At 34.3% G+C, this 11,364-nt stretch overlaps 1 pseudogene; it reads left to right on the forward strand.

The window, feature by feature from the left end:
- The first annotated feature begins 3,381 nt into the window (after positions 1-3,381).
- Positions 3,382-11,100, forward strand: LOC121789017 (annotated as a pseudogene).
- The last annotated feature ends 264 nt before the right edge of the window (positions 11,101-11,364 follow it).

Consider the following 11,364-nt stretch of genomic DNA (forward strand, 5'->3'; position numbering starts at 1 on the left):
TAGGTCTCTTTGCATCGCCTCAATTAGATTCCTTCATTGCATTGGAATAATTTAGAATGTATATTGTGCTTAATTGTATGATAATGATTATTTCAGCCCAACATAAGGATAGCATGGGCTGGTTTTGTTAGTTAATACTAGAACCCTATTGTTGAACCCAACTAGCGAAATAAGAAAACGAAACCATTTGTTTAATTAGAAATTTAATTAACATTAGGTAATCACCAAATAAGGCAGCAATGGACATATTCATGACTCTAATGGTTGGTGCCTAAACAAGTGGTGGTGGCTGTTTAATTAGAAATTTAGAATGTATATTTGCTTAATCACTAACTAATTGTTCGGTGACCAAATCAAAAGGAAAATTTAATACTAGTACTAACAATTTAAGTTAGAAGCTCAATTAATTTCTTTTTCAAAATCCAGATGCGTGCTTTTCGTTTCTAATTAAACAATGAATTCGTGATATTAAAATTTTGATAATAATATCATGTAACTTTCAAAAAAAGTTTTATTTTTCCATGAACTTCAAACTTGGCAAATAAGATTACAAATTTCAAAGTATAATATTTTTAATTAATAAAATAATTAAAAATAATAGTAATTTTATTTCTTAAAATCACCCGTATTCAACCCTAACCCAACCCGAAATCATCGGGTTCTTATTGGGTCGACCCGTAATGACCCAAACCTAATAAAACTTGACCCAAACCCATTAATTTCGTGTCGGACTATCGTGTCGTGTTAAAAATTGCCGGCCATACTTTTGATAATTGATATTTTATTATATTTTTCCTTCAACCATATATTTTTAATAGGTCAACATTCTTCATATGTGTCAATAATTTTTCAATTATTAATGGAATGAACCCATTACTATGTGAATTAACATTATATATTCCATTTTTCTCTAAAAAATAAGCCCATAAATGCGTAGTTCGGAAAACTGAAACATTGAAATGACAAAGAAAGTTCCCTAAAACAAGAAAAAGGAATTGGCAAATAAACTTGTTCACATTAGTTTGCCTTGGGCAAGACATGAAAATCCCAAGTAACGAATAAGCCTAATATATTGTTGATAACGTGAAATGTGTCTATTTTACAACCGATTTTTGTGACCAAGACAGAGAAAACTATATGGTATGGATTTTATCCCGTTATTCAAGACGTTGATTCAAAAATACCTCATTGTTTAAGTAATAACCATTAGTACCAAACGTATCGTTTTCAAGAATAAAATATTTCATAACTTTTTAACAATCAAAATATTAATTTAACAATAAAAATTACTTATCTATGTAGCAATGTACATTTGATATATACTCCCTCCGTCCGCGAATAGGAGTTCCTTTTTTTTCATTTTAGTCTGTCTCCCGATTCACTTTTACTAACTCATTTTACTCACATTTCATTTAAATCTAAGTGGAACGCATATTTCACTAACTTTTTTACATCCATTTTTCTTAACATTTTTTAAAATCTGTGTCGCCAACAAATGGGACTCCTAATGGCAGACGGAAGAAATACTACGGAGAAGTGTTTGCTTATTGATTTTGTGTCAATCATGGGGTCATTACTATATTTTGACTAATCATTTGAGTATTTTATTGTTAGTGTACTCTGTAAACGAAAGGAAAATTTATGGCCGTAAATAAATTAATTTTAAAGTTATATTGCAAACTAATTTAACTCTAAGGTATTTTTGTTTTAAGATGTACCCACTGGATAAGAAATTGAAACCTTCTAACACGATAAGGTGCCGTTTGGTAGCTATGTTACAAATTTTCATGACCCGTGTTTTGTATCCGGCCTGGACAAAGCCCACTTAAAAGCCTATGTTTCAAGTAACAATGTAACTACCCATTTGCATAGGTTACATATCTAGTCAACCTAGTTAGTTTTAGAAAAATACAATTTTACCCATCAATTCTATATATAGCCATATATATACACACTATATTTTATACAAATACATACTTTAATTATATTTCAATATAACAAATAATGATTAATGTAATTAATGATGTGCAATAATAAAAAATAAACTATATAATTATTCATATAATTAATGTACGGTGAGAAATGCTAAACTATGGTATGCTTGGGTATATTTAATTACACAAAATATAGGCAAAACACATCCTTAAGTCCTTGTACTTTTATATTCGATATATTACAATCCTTATTTGAATGGAACCGTTAACTTTTCCGTTATAAAATAACACATTATATATTAATTATTTGAATATATTCCACCTAATATCCTAGTTGGAAAATATGAACACAACATAAAAAAAGATCCGTCCTCCGCTCCTCCGCCCAAATCCGCCGCCCCCACGGCTTCTCCGTCCTCGTCACCGGCGCCACGGCTTCGTTGGCTCCCAAATATATCATTGGAACCAAATATAAATTAATATTCGAATTTCAAATAATCAAACAACAAATTTCTTTTAACGATTTGGAATTCTTTAGTTTTTTTGTTTTTGTTTTTATCTTTTTTTCATATTTATGTTATTTTCATATTTTCCAACTAGGATATTAGGTGAAATATATTTAAATAATTAACATATGATGTGTTATTTTATAACGGAAAAGTTAACGGTTCCGTTAAATAAGGATTGGAATATATCGATTATAAAAGCACAAGGACTTACTAAAATGAAAAAATTGTATAAGGACCTTGTAAAATAAACAATCAAAGTACAATGACTTAAGGATATGTTTTGCCTAAAATATATAATAAAAATAAAAGTAACAAATATAGTTATGGTCATATTTATTTAATTTCTCATTTTTAGCATTTTTACGTAATAAGAAATGGTATGCTTGAATATTTTCATATAAATAAATTTATATAATAAAAAATAAAAATAAAATATTTAAGTTATGATTATATTTATTATGTACTCCATTTTTAGAATTTTATATAATAAGAAATGGTATGCTTGGATATTTTTCATCGTCAACAAATTGCCAAAACCACTCAAAATTAAGGCAACATGGGATATTTTAATAAATTAATGAGGATAATTTTGACAATTCTAATTTTTATCTTTATTTGTAACTTATTGTACCAAACATCTAAATAGGATAACTCACAATTATCCTTAGCTAACAAACACTCAATCAAGATAAATTAACTAATCGAAACTATGATAACTATCACTATTTGTATCATGTCTAGTCGAAACATAACATAGCTATCAAATGATGCCTCAAGTGTTGCAATTCCTTCGGCTATCAAATCTCTGAAGTCTTATCTCAAACGTGTTAGAGGAAGTGTTTGCGTCCAAGTATGTCTCATTGAGAAATATTTTTATGAATTACTTGTTTTATATGAATTAATATTCATCGAACTCAGAATATTAAGATAAGATTTGGCCCCTAAATTGGGGTAGTAAAATTAGGTGGCTTTCCCTCACTATCTCTCTGCAACGCCATTGATGGCAGCACTCAAGTATATGTGTATCCCTTCATTCACCCATCCAAATCACAACATCCAAAGCTCATTGTGTTTGGTTTATTAATAGGAACACCAACACCCATACATTGTTCATTGTTGAGACTGAAATTGAATATATATGGAGATAGAAATACCAGCTCCTCCAGAGCTTCGCGGTGGAGCGGCTGTGTTCCTAGCTTGGGAGGACTTGACGGCGCTGCTCCCAAACTCCGGAAACGGCCCCACCAGAAGGCTCATCAATGCCTTAACCGGTTATGCCCTTCCCGGCCGAATCATGGCTGTTATGGGCCCTTCCGCCTCCGGCAAGTCCACTTTTCTAGATGCTCTTGCAGGTATCTCTCTACATTTCTTGCATAGATTGCACGTTTCTGTAATGACTCGAATCCTCAACCTAAATAGTTGAATGAATGTGTTAGCAACTTGATTGTGTTTGTCATCTTGCATATTTTGTTTTATGACCTATTTGTGGGAGACTAAACTTGCTATTGTTTTTATTGAAAAATTTAACAAAATATTTCAACTTGTATCTATAAGAGCATCTCCAATGGCGGACGTCCGGTCGGACGTCGCGACGGGCGACCGGGACGTCCGCCATTGTGGCGTTTAGGGTCGGATACGGACGTCCCGTGAGGACGTCGGGTGTCCTCGGACATCGGCGCGACGGGCGGGTGGACGTCCGCCATTGTGGCGTCCAGTCGGACGTCCCGTTTTTAAATTTTTTTTTTAAAAAACTCTATATATACGGCTCGTTGAATTTTATTTCATGTGTGTTTTTTCTGATGAAATTGTTAATTTTTCCCGTTCGTATTCTCGGTCAAATTTTATTTCCGTAAATGTTAATTGTCTTATTTGTAAATGTATGATTTTTTTTAATTGCGGGATGTCCTAGTGGGAAGGGCGATGGGAAGGGCGGATTGTGCAGGAGATGTCCTAGTGACGTGGCAGTGGGATGGGAAGTCCTAGTGACGTGGCAGGAGGTGTTTTCGGGATGTCCTAGTGGGATGTCCGCCCACTGGAGATGCTCTAAGAAAACATGAATATTATCACCTCAAAATTTTTGTTAAGTTCCAACTGAAACCATGCATTAAGCTTTCTGCTCTGTCCAATCAAAATAGGTTGAAATTTTTTTTGTCAGTCCATATTCTGGAAACTTTTTCTCCTTTTCTTTTAATTTGTCATTTATGTACTCTACTAGTACATTATTTCTACTATTTTTCTAATTCTGTCTTACTTTACTAATTACTTCCTCCGTCCGTAAAATGTTGTCCAATTTTATCATTTTGGTCCATCCGTAAAATGTTGTCCAATTTTTTTTTTCTTTTTTGGTAAATGGATCTCACTTTCCACTAACTCATTACACTCGCATTCTATTATAAAACTAATACATAAATGTGGGGCCTACATTCCACTAACCTTTTCCATCCACTTTTCTTCACATTTCTTAAAACCCGTGCCGAGTCAAACATGGATAACATTTTGCGGATGGAGGGAGTATATGTTAAAACTCATGCCATCCTCAAATGGCTTATTTAGGAGGTTGTATTATATAATATCCTAACACCCATAATTGTATTTAATTTAACTTTGACATAATGCATAGTATTAATTAAATAGAAAGTCTATTATGCTATATCATTTGTAGTATTATTTATTGATAATTGACACTAATATAGTACTACGGGTAAGTAAAAATATATGCTACAATTATCTAATAGTGGGACATAAAATCAAGTAATTGTTCATAACAAATTCTGGAAAAGCAAGGCATGTGCTAATAGGCATGAGCAGGTAAAATATCTAGCATACTGAACATATTAACTATTCAACGTTATTCTATTTATTTATTTGTCCGACGCTTTAAAGAAGCATTTAATATGCTTTCTATTAACGGTTGACAGTCACATGATATGCACTCATTTTTTGGAATTTATATTTTATAGTAATCTGTTTTAATAATGTTAATTAATTGAACAAGATATATAAACGTGGTAATCAGTAGTCGATTTTAATGGAGTAGCTAACTTTTGCATGTGTATTATACTATTATGTTGAATTTTGGCTCTCTTTTTATTAAAGATGGAGTCCTGCCAAATTAATTCTGTCAAATACTCAAATGGTCCATTTACTTTATTTTATTATATTTGAACCCTCTTTTTTATATTATGGCATCATTATCATTTAATCCACTGCTTTTCATTGATTTTTGTAAAACTGTGAATAAATATTTTGATTGCGAAATATTAAATTATTAATAATAGATACTCCCTCCGTCCGTGAAATGTTGTCTAATTTTGTCATTTCAGTCCGTCCGTAAAATGTTGTCCACTTTGTTTTTTTTCCATTTTTGGTAAATGGACTCTACTTTCCACCAACTCATTATACTCACATTCTATTATAAAAACTAATATATAAATGTGGGGTCTACATTCCACTAACTTTTCCACTAATTTTTCTTCACATTTCTTAAAACTCGTACCGAGTCAAACATGGACAACATTTTTTGAACGGAGGGAGTAAAAGCGAAATATATAGGATTAGTTTAAAGAAAATTCCAAGTTTGATTCTATAGTGATTTTTCTATCAAAAATTTAATTAAATTTTGTATTTGTAACATGTTAAAATAATTAGTATTAGTTCAAAAGTACCACAATAGAAGTGAACAAAATAATACTCCCTCTGTCCCAGTTTAAGAGTCACATTTTGTCATTTAAGTCCGTCCCAGTTTAAGAGTCACATTTAGAATCTATCATATTTGGACATAAGATTTAACCTCATTGTTGATGAAATTTACACTCAAATGTCATTACTTTCGTAAAAATAAAACAAAACAAAATCCTAAACACACAAAAAGTCAAAAGGGTCTCACTTTCCACTACCTCACTTCAATTATTACTCACTCCAACAACCACTATCTCACTTCATTTATTACATACTCCACCAATTTCTTAAAACTGTGTCATAACTAAATCTTACTCTTAAACTGGAACGGAGGGACTACTATGACATGGGAAGGGCATTCATTAATATGATTGAACTTTGAGACAGTTTTGCTTGACCATTTTTGCCGAGTCGAGAAAGACATTCACACTTGTCATATGGCCTTCTGCTGCTGCTGCAACAATTGTTCAAACTTTTTGACACCTTTTGGAGTCGTTTAATTGTGGTGGTTGAATTTGAATTACTATATATGAAGCTTTGCATTAAATGTGTATCTAACATAATTTATCGTGCATTTGATTTTTGCAGGCAGGCTTTCTGGAAATGTGGTCATGTCTGGGAAAGTTCTTCTCAATGGAAAAATAAAAAAGAGTCTTCACTACGGCAATGTTGTAAGTAATAATATTACTTGTTAAGAGTTGCACAAGCCAATAAACAAAAAATTGAATGAGCCATTCATGCAAATAGCTTATTTTTAGTGATTTACTGATTTTATTATTAAATATATATGATCATTTAACATAATTAAATAGTGTATAACTCAAGAGGCATACAAGAGGGAGAGATCGGAGTCATGTGGTGCACAGTGTATTGAATTTGTTGTTGGGTATATTAATATATATGAGAAATAAATATGGATATAATGATTCCTCACAAGGGAATTCTTTGGAATATTGAAGCTATTAATTAAGCTTTATTATTTGAGTAGACAGAACCAATTAATTCTTAGTATGGGTAGTTGAATTCACAGAAATCGGTTGCAAGTTGCAACATCTTAAATGTTGTGCAGTAATACTAAATTGCTGGGTCTCTGATGATTCAACAAATATTTAAATCCATTGATCAATATATGTCTAACTGTTAGCATAATTGTGCCTCCATATTTATTTTTACTTTGTGGTAATTTTTCTATAAAATAAAGTTGTTTGGGTAAGCCAAGGTAATAAAAAGACTGCATCATACACAATTAAAAATTCAATGGAGTATAAAAGATTAAAGAAAAGGATGTAATTCCAGTAGCATTTAAGATGTTAATTTCCAAAACCATGGTTGAGAAAAAGTCATCTCAAATACTCTTAACAAACGAACTATTATTAAAGTATTGCAAGTGTAAAATAAAAGTTTATTTTCTGCTGAGTTCTCAAATTGACTTATAATTTCATTTCAAAATAGAACTTAAGTTAATTTGATTTCAATTCATACTCTTTTCGAATTAATGCATATGAATTTATCCTTCCATAACTGTTGATATGGCTTTTTATTTGACTGGAGTGACTAACCATCCAGCTTGTGAACAAATACCGAATTTCAATATTTTTATGGCCCCATATAGTGTAAATAGTAATTCTACAACCTCTACTATAAAGTAAAGATAAAATTTACCCTCCAAAACTAAAACATACCATTGAAATTGTATTTGATGTGGCACATCGGCAGCCAAGAAATCATACGTGGGTGCCACTGTCAGTGAGTAAGGATGTCGTCTATTCGTAACGAAAACGTCATCGATTAGTTGAAAAACATCAATAATATATTGCAAACAAATTCATACTTCATACTTTCTTTCGGTTGATTTTTAAAGTTGAGGGGTGAATCTCGTAAATTTGACCAAACTTCATGCAGGCTTATGTAACGCAAGAAGATGTGCTAATGGGGACTCTAACGGTGAAAGAAAGCATCGCATACTCAGCATCCCTCAGGCTTCAAAGCAGCCTTACAAAGCAAGAGATGGCCGATATCGTACAAAACACCATAGCCGAAATGGGATTGGGAGACTGTGCGGATCACCTCGTTGGAAACTGGCATCTCAGAGGGATCAGCGGCGGCGAGAAGAAGAGGCTCAGCATCGCCCTCGAGATCATAACGCAGCCGCGTCTTCTGTTCCTTGATGAGCCAACCACTGGTCTTGACAGTGCCTCGGCTTTCTTCGTCGTTCAGGCTCTCAGGAGCATAGCACACCGAGGCAGAACCATTATCACCTCCATTCACCAGCCTAGCAGTGAGGTTTTCTCTCTCTTTGATGATCTCTTGCTGCTCTCCTCCGGTGAAACCATCTACTTCGGAGAGGCGGAACCCGCGGTTGAGGTATGAAATCCATCAACATCCATCTCCATAGATATTGATATCATAAAAGAATCCTCATATATCTAGGGTAAAACTTCAAATTTGTTATATGACTAATTTATTGCACTTCGCAATTTAGTTTTCATGGGCTTAGAACATTATCGTTTAGTTGTCCATGTCGTCACACTAATACACCTCTGCACTACTATTCATCCATACCACCAACTCGGCATCACATATGTAAGTTCTACTATTAGTAGTACAACTAAATTAGGCCAATATTGCTTCTTCACCATGAAAGTGGCTAGTAGTACTTATATGTTTTGAAGATTAATTTGGCTACTATCAAAATGATAGTTTATCAGTATTGACTCAACTGTTTATTTACTGATGCTACTGCAGTTCTTTGCTGAGGCCGGATTCCCATGTCCCCAGATGCGAAGCCCTTCTGATCATTATCTTCGTTGTATTAACTCAGACTTCGATTACGTAAACACTGCATTGATGGGATCACATAGAATAAGAGTAATTTTTGGGCCTCTTTACACTTACTTTGCTTTACCATTCTACACACTAAAACTTACAACTTTCTCTCGCAGAATATAGAAGATGGGATCTCTCCCAATTTAACAACAACAGAGATCAGAGCGAGGCTTCTACACAAATACCAAAATTCGAAACTCACAGAAAGAGTCCGAGCTAAGATCAGAGAATTTTGTGTTACTGTGAGTGTTTGAAAACTAGATATATGTCATTGGGATAATGCAAGTATATATATATGAGTGATTATACATTTATACATACTGACTGCAGGAAGGATTTTGTTATGAGGAAAGTAGAGGGAGTCAAGCAACGTGGCGTAAGCAACTTAGAACATTGACAAAGCGTTCCTTCACAAACATGTGTAGAGATTTTGGGTATTACTGGCTGCGTATTGTTATCTATATAGTGGTGTCTCTTTGTGTGGGCTCAGTCTTCCATGACGTTGGATCCGGTTACCATGCCATTCTTGCTAGAGGGGCATGTGGTGGATTTGTGTCTGGTTTTATGACATTCATGGCCATTGGAGGCTTCCCATCCTTCATTGAAGAAATTAAGGTAAGTTCACATTTCTAACAACCACAATAAAAAGGTGGGATTTACCAACGAACACAAACCGTCTCAATACCCTTGTCTCAGAAAAATTTACCCCGTCAGAACATTACCGTCAGACATTCCGACACAACGCTATTATTTAAACTTTACCGTATATTTTTAAAAAATGGATGAAAAGTTTACCGATGGTGGCTTCCGTTGTTAATTTTTCCAACATCCATGTCTGTCGGTAAATCAGCCGGAAAATTTGGCAACATAATACCTGTCAGTATTCCGTTGGTAAACCATGATGCATATCAAGTCGTTGGTAAATCCCGTCTTTTTGTAGTGAACATCTCCGGCCGTGTTATGCGTTAACCTTCATTTCAAAGGATGATTGAAAAACTAACCACAAACTCATACCTATTTTGTTATGTAAACAGGTATTTTGCAAAGAAAGGCTCAACGGACATTATGGTGTAGGAGTGTTCATACTATCTAACTTCATCTCTTCTTTTCCTTTCTTGGCTGTGATGTCACTGACTTCGGTGTCTATCACATACTCGATGGTGAAGTACCACCCTGGCTTCTCCCACTTCATGTACGCTTTCATCGACCTTCATCTCTCCGTCTCTGTCGTTGAAAGTTGCATGATGGTGGTCGCTGCCCTCGTCCCCAATTTCTTGATGGGCGTTGTTGTCGGCGCAGGTTTCATTGTAAGTACATATAATTCTCTTCTTCGTTCATCGAACCATTCGCCAAAACGCCTAAATCGAACGTCTTGTTTTAGGGCATCATGATGGCTACAGCTGGTTTTTTCCGGCTGCTTCCCGATCTTCCCGTTATATTCTGGAAATATCCCGTCTCCTACATCAACTACATGGCTTGGGGGTTACAAGTAAGATTCATAACCCTAATTCTCACATATCCTAAAGTGACGATTTTTATGAAACGCAGGGGGCCTATAAAAACGACATGATCGGGATGGAGTTCGAGGGTATGGTGGCGGGACAGCCGAAACTAAAGGGGGAATATGTTCTAACCTCGTTGCTCGGGATACCATTAAACCACTCCAAATGGTGGGGATTTGGGCGCCGTTTCAGCTATTCTCTTGGCCTACAGACTCCTATTCTTTTTTATTCTTAAGTTGAAGGAGAGAGCTATTCCGGTGTTTCATACTTACTATACAAAGAGGACTCTTCACCATCTCAGACGGCGGCCTTCCTTTCGAAAGGCGCCAGCGCCCTTCTCTTCCAAGAGGCATCACGTTATCCATTCCTTGTCTTCTCAAGAGGGCCTCAATTCTCCACTTCATTCAACCTAGCCAGGCTTTGCTTTGCATTGCTTTGTTTCGTTTACAATATACACTCGCATTTCCACTCTCAGTTAATATTATAGCGATGCATATTATTTTCTTAGTTTGACGAACCTCTATCTAGATTCAATATCTAGTGTTCATATCACTTCTCTACCTGGTAGCTAAATGTATAGGACTTTATATGAATAATTTTTGTTGCAAATTAATTTGTTTTGTCATATAACTCATTGAGATATCAGAAATACATTTCATGTAGTAAGACTTAATAAGAAATGGCCAGTTCAAAATCTGAGTTTGGCGTCATTAACTAGGATGTATAAATTCTGATGAGAGAAATGGTTAATTTTCGCCGATGATAAATGGACGGTGGTAATATGTGATTATTTATGTTGCTTTATTTGAGGCTGATTTTTATCTTTTAATATCTCATTTGCTACTATAGTTGATTTAATAATTTTCTTACTTAGTTATCATTCTCTCTAACTTTAATACGTATTGTGGTAGTTTA

Source organism: Salvia splendens, unplaced genomic scaffold (genome assembly GCF_004379255.2).
Source record: "Salvia splendens isolate huo1 unplaced genomic scaffold, SspV2 ctg1195, whole genome shotgun sequence".
NCBI classification, from domain to species: domain Eukaryota; kingdom Viridiplantae; phylum Streptophyta; class Magnoliopsida; order Lamiales; family Lamiaceae; genus Salvia; species Salvia splendens.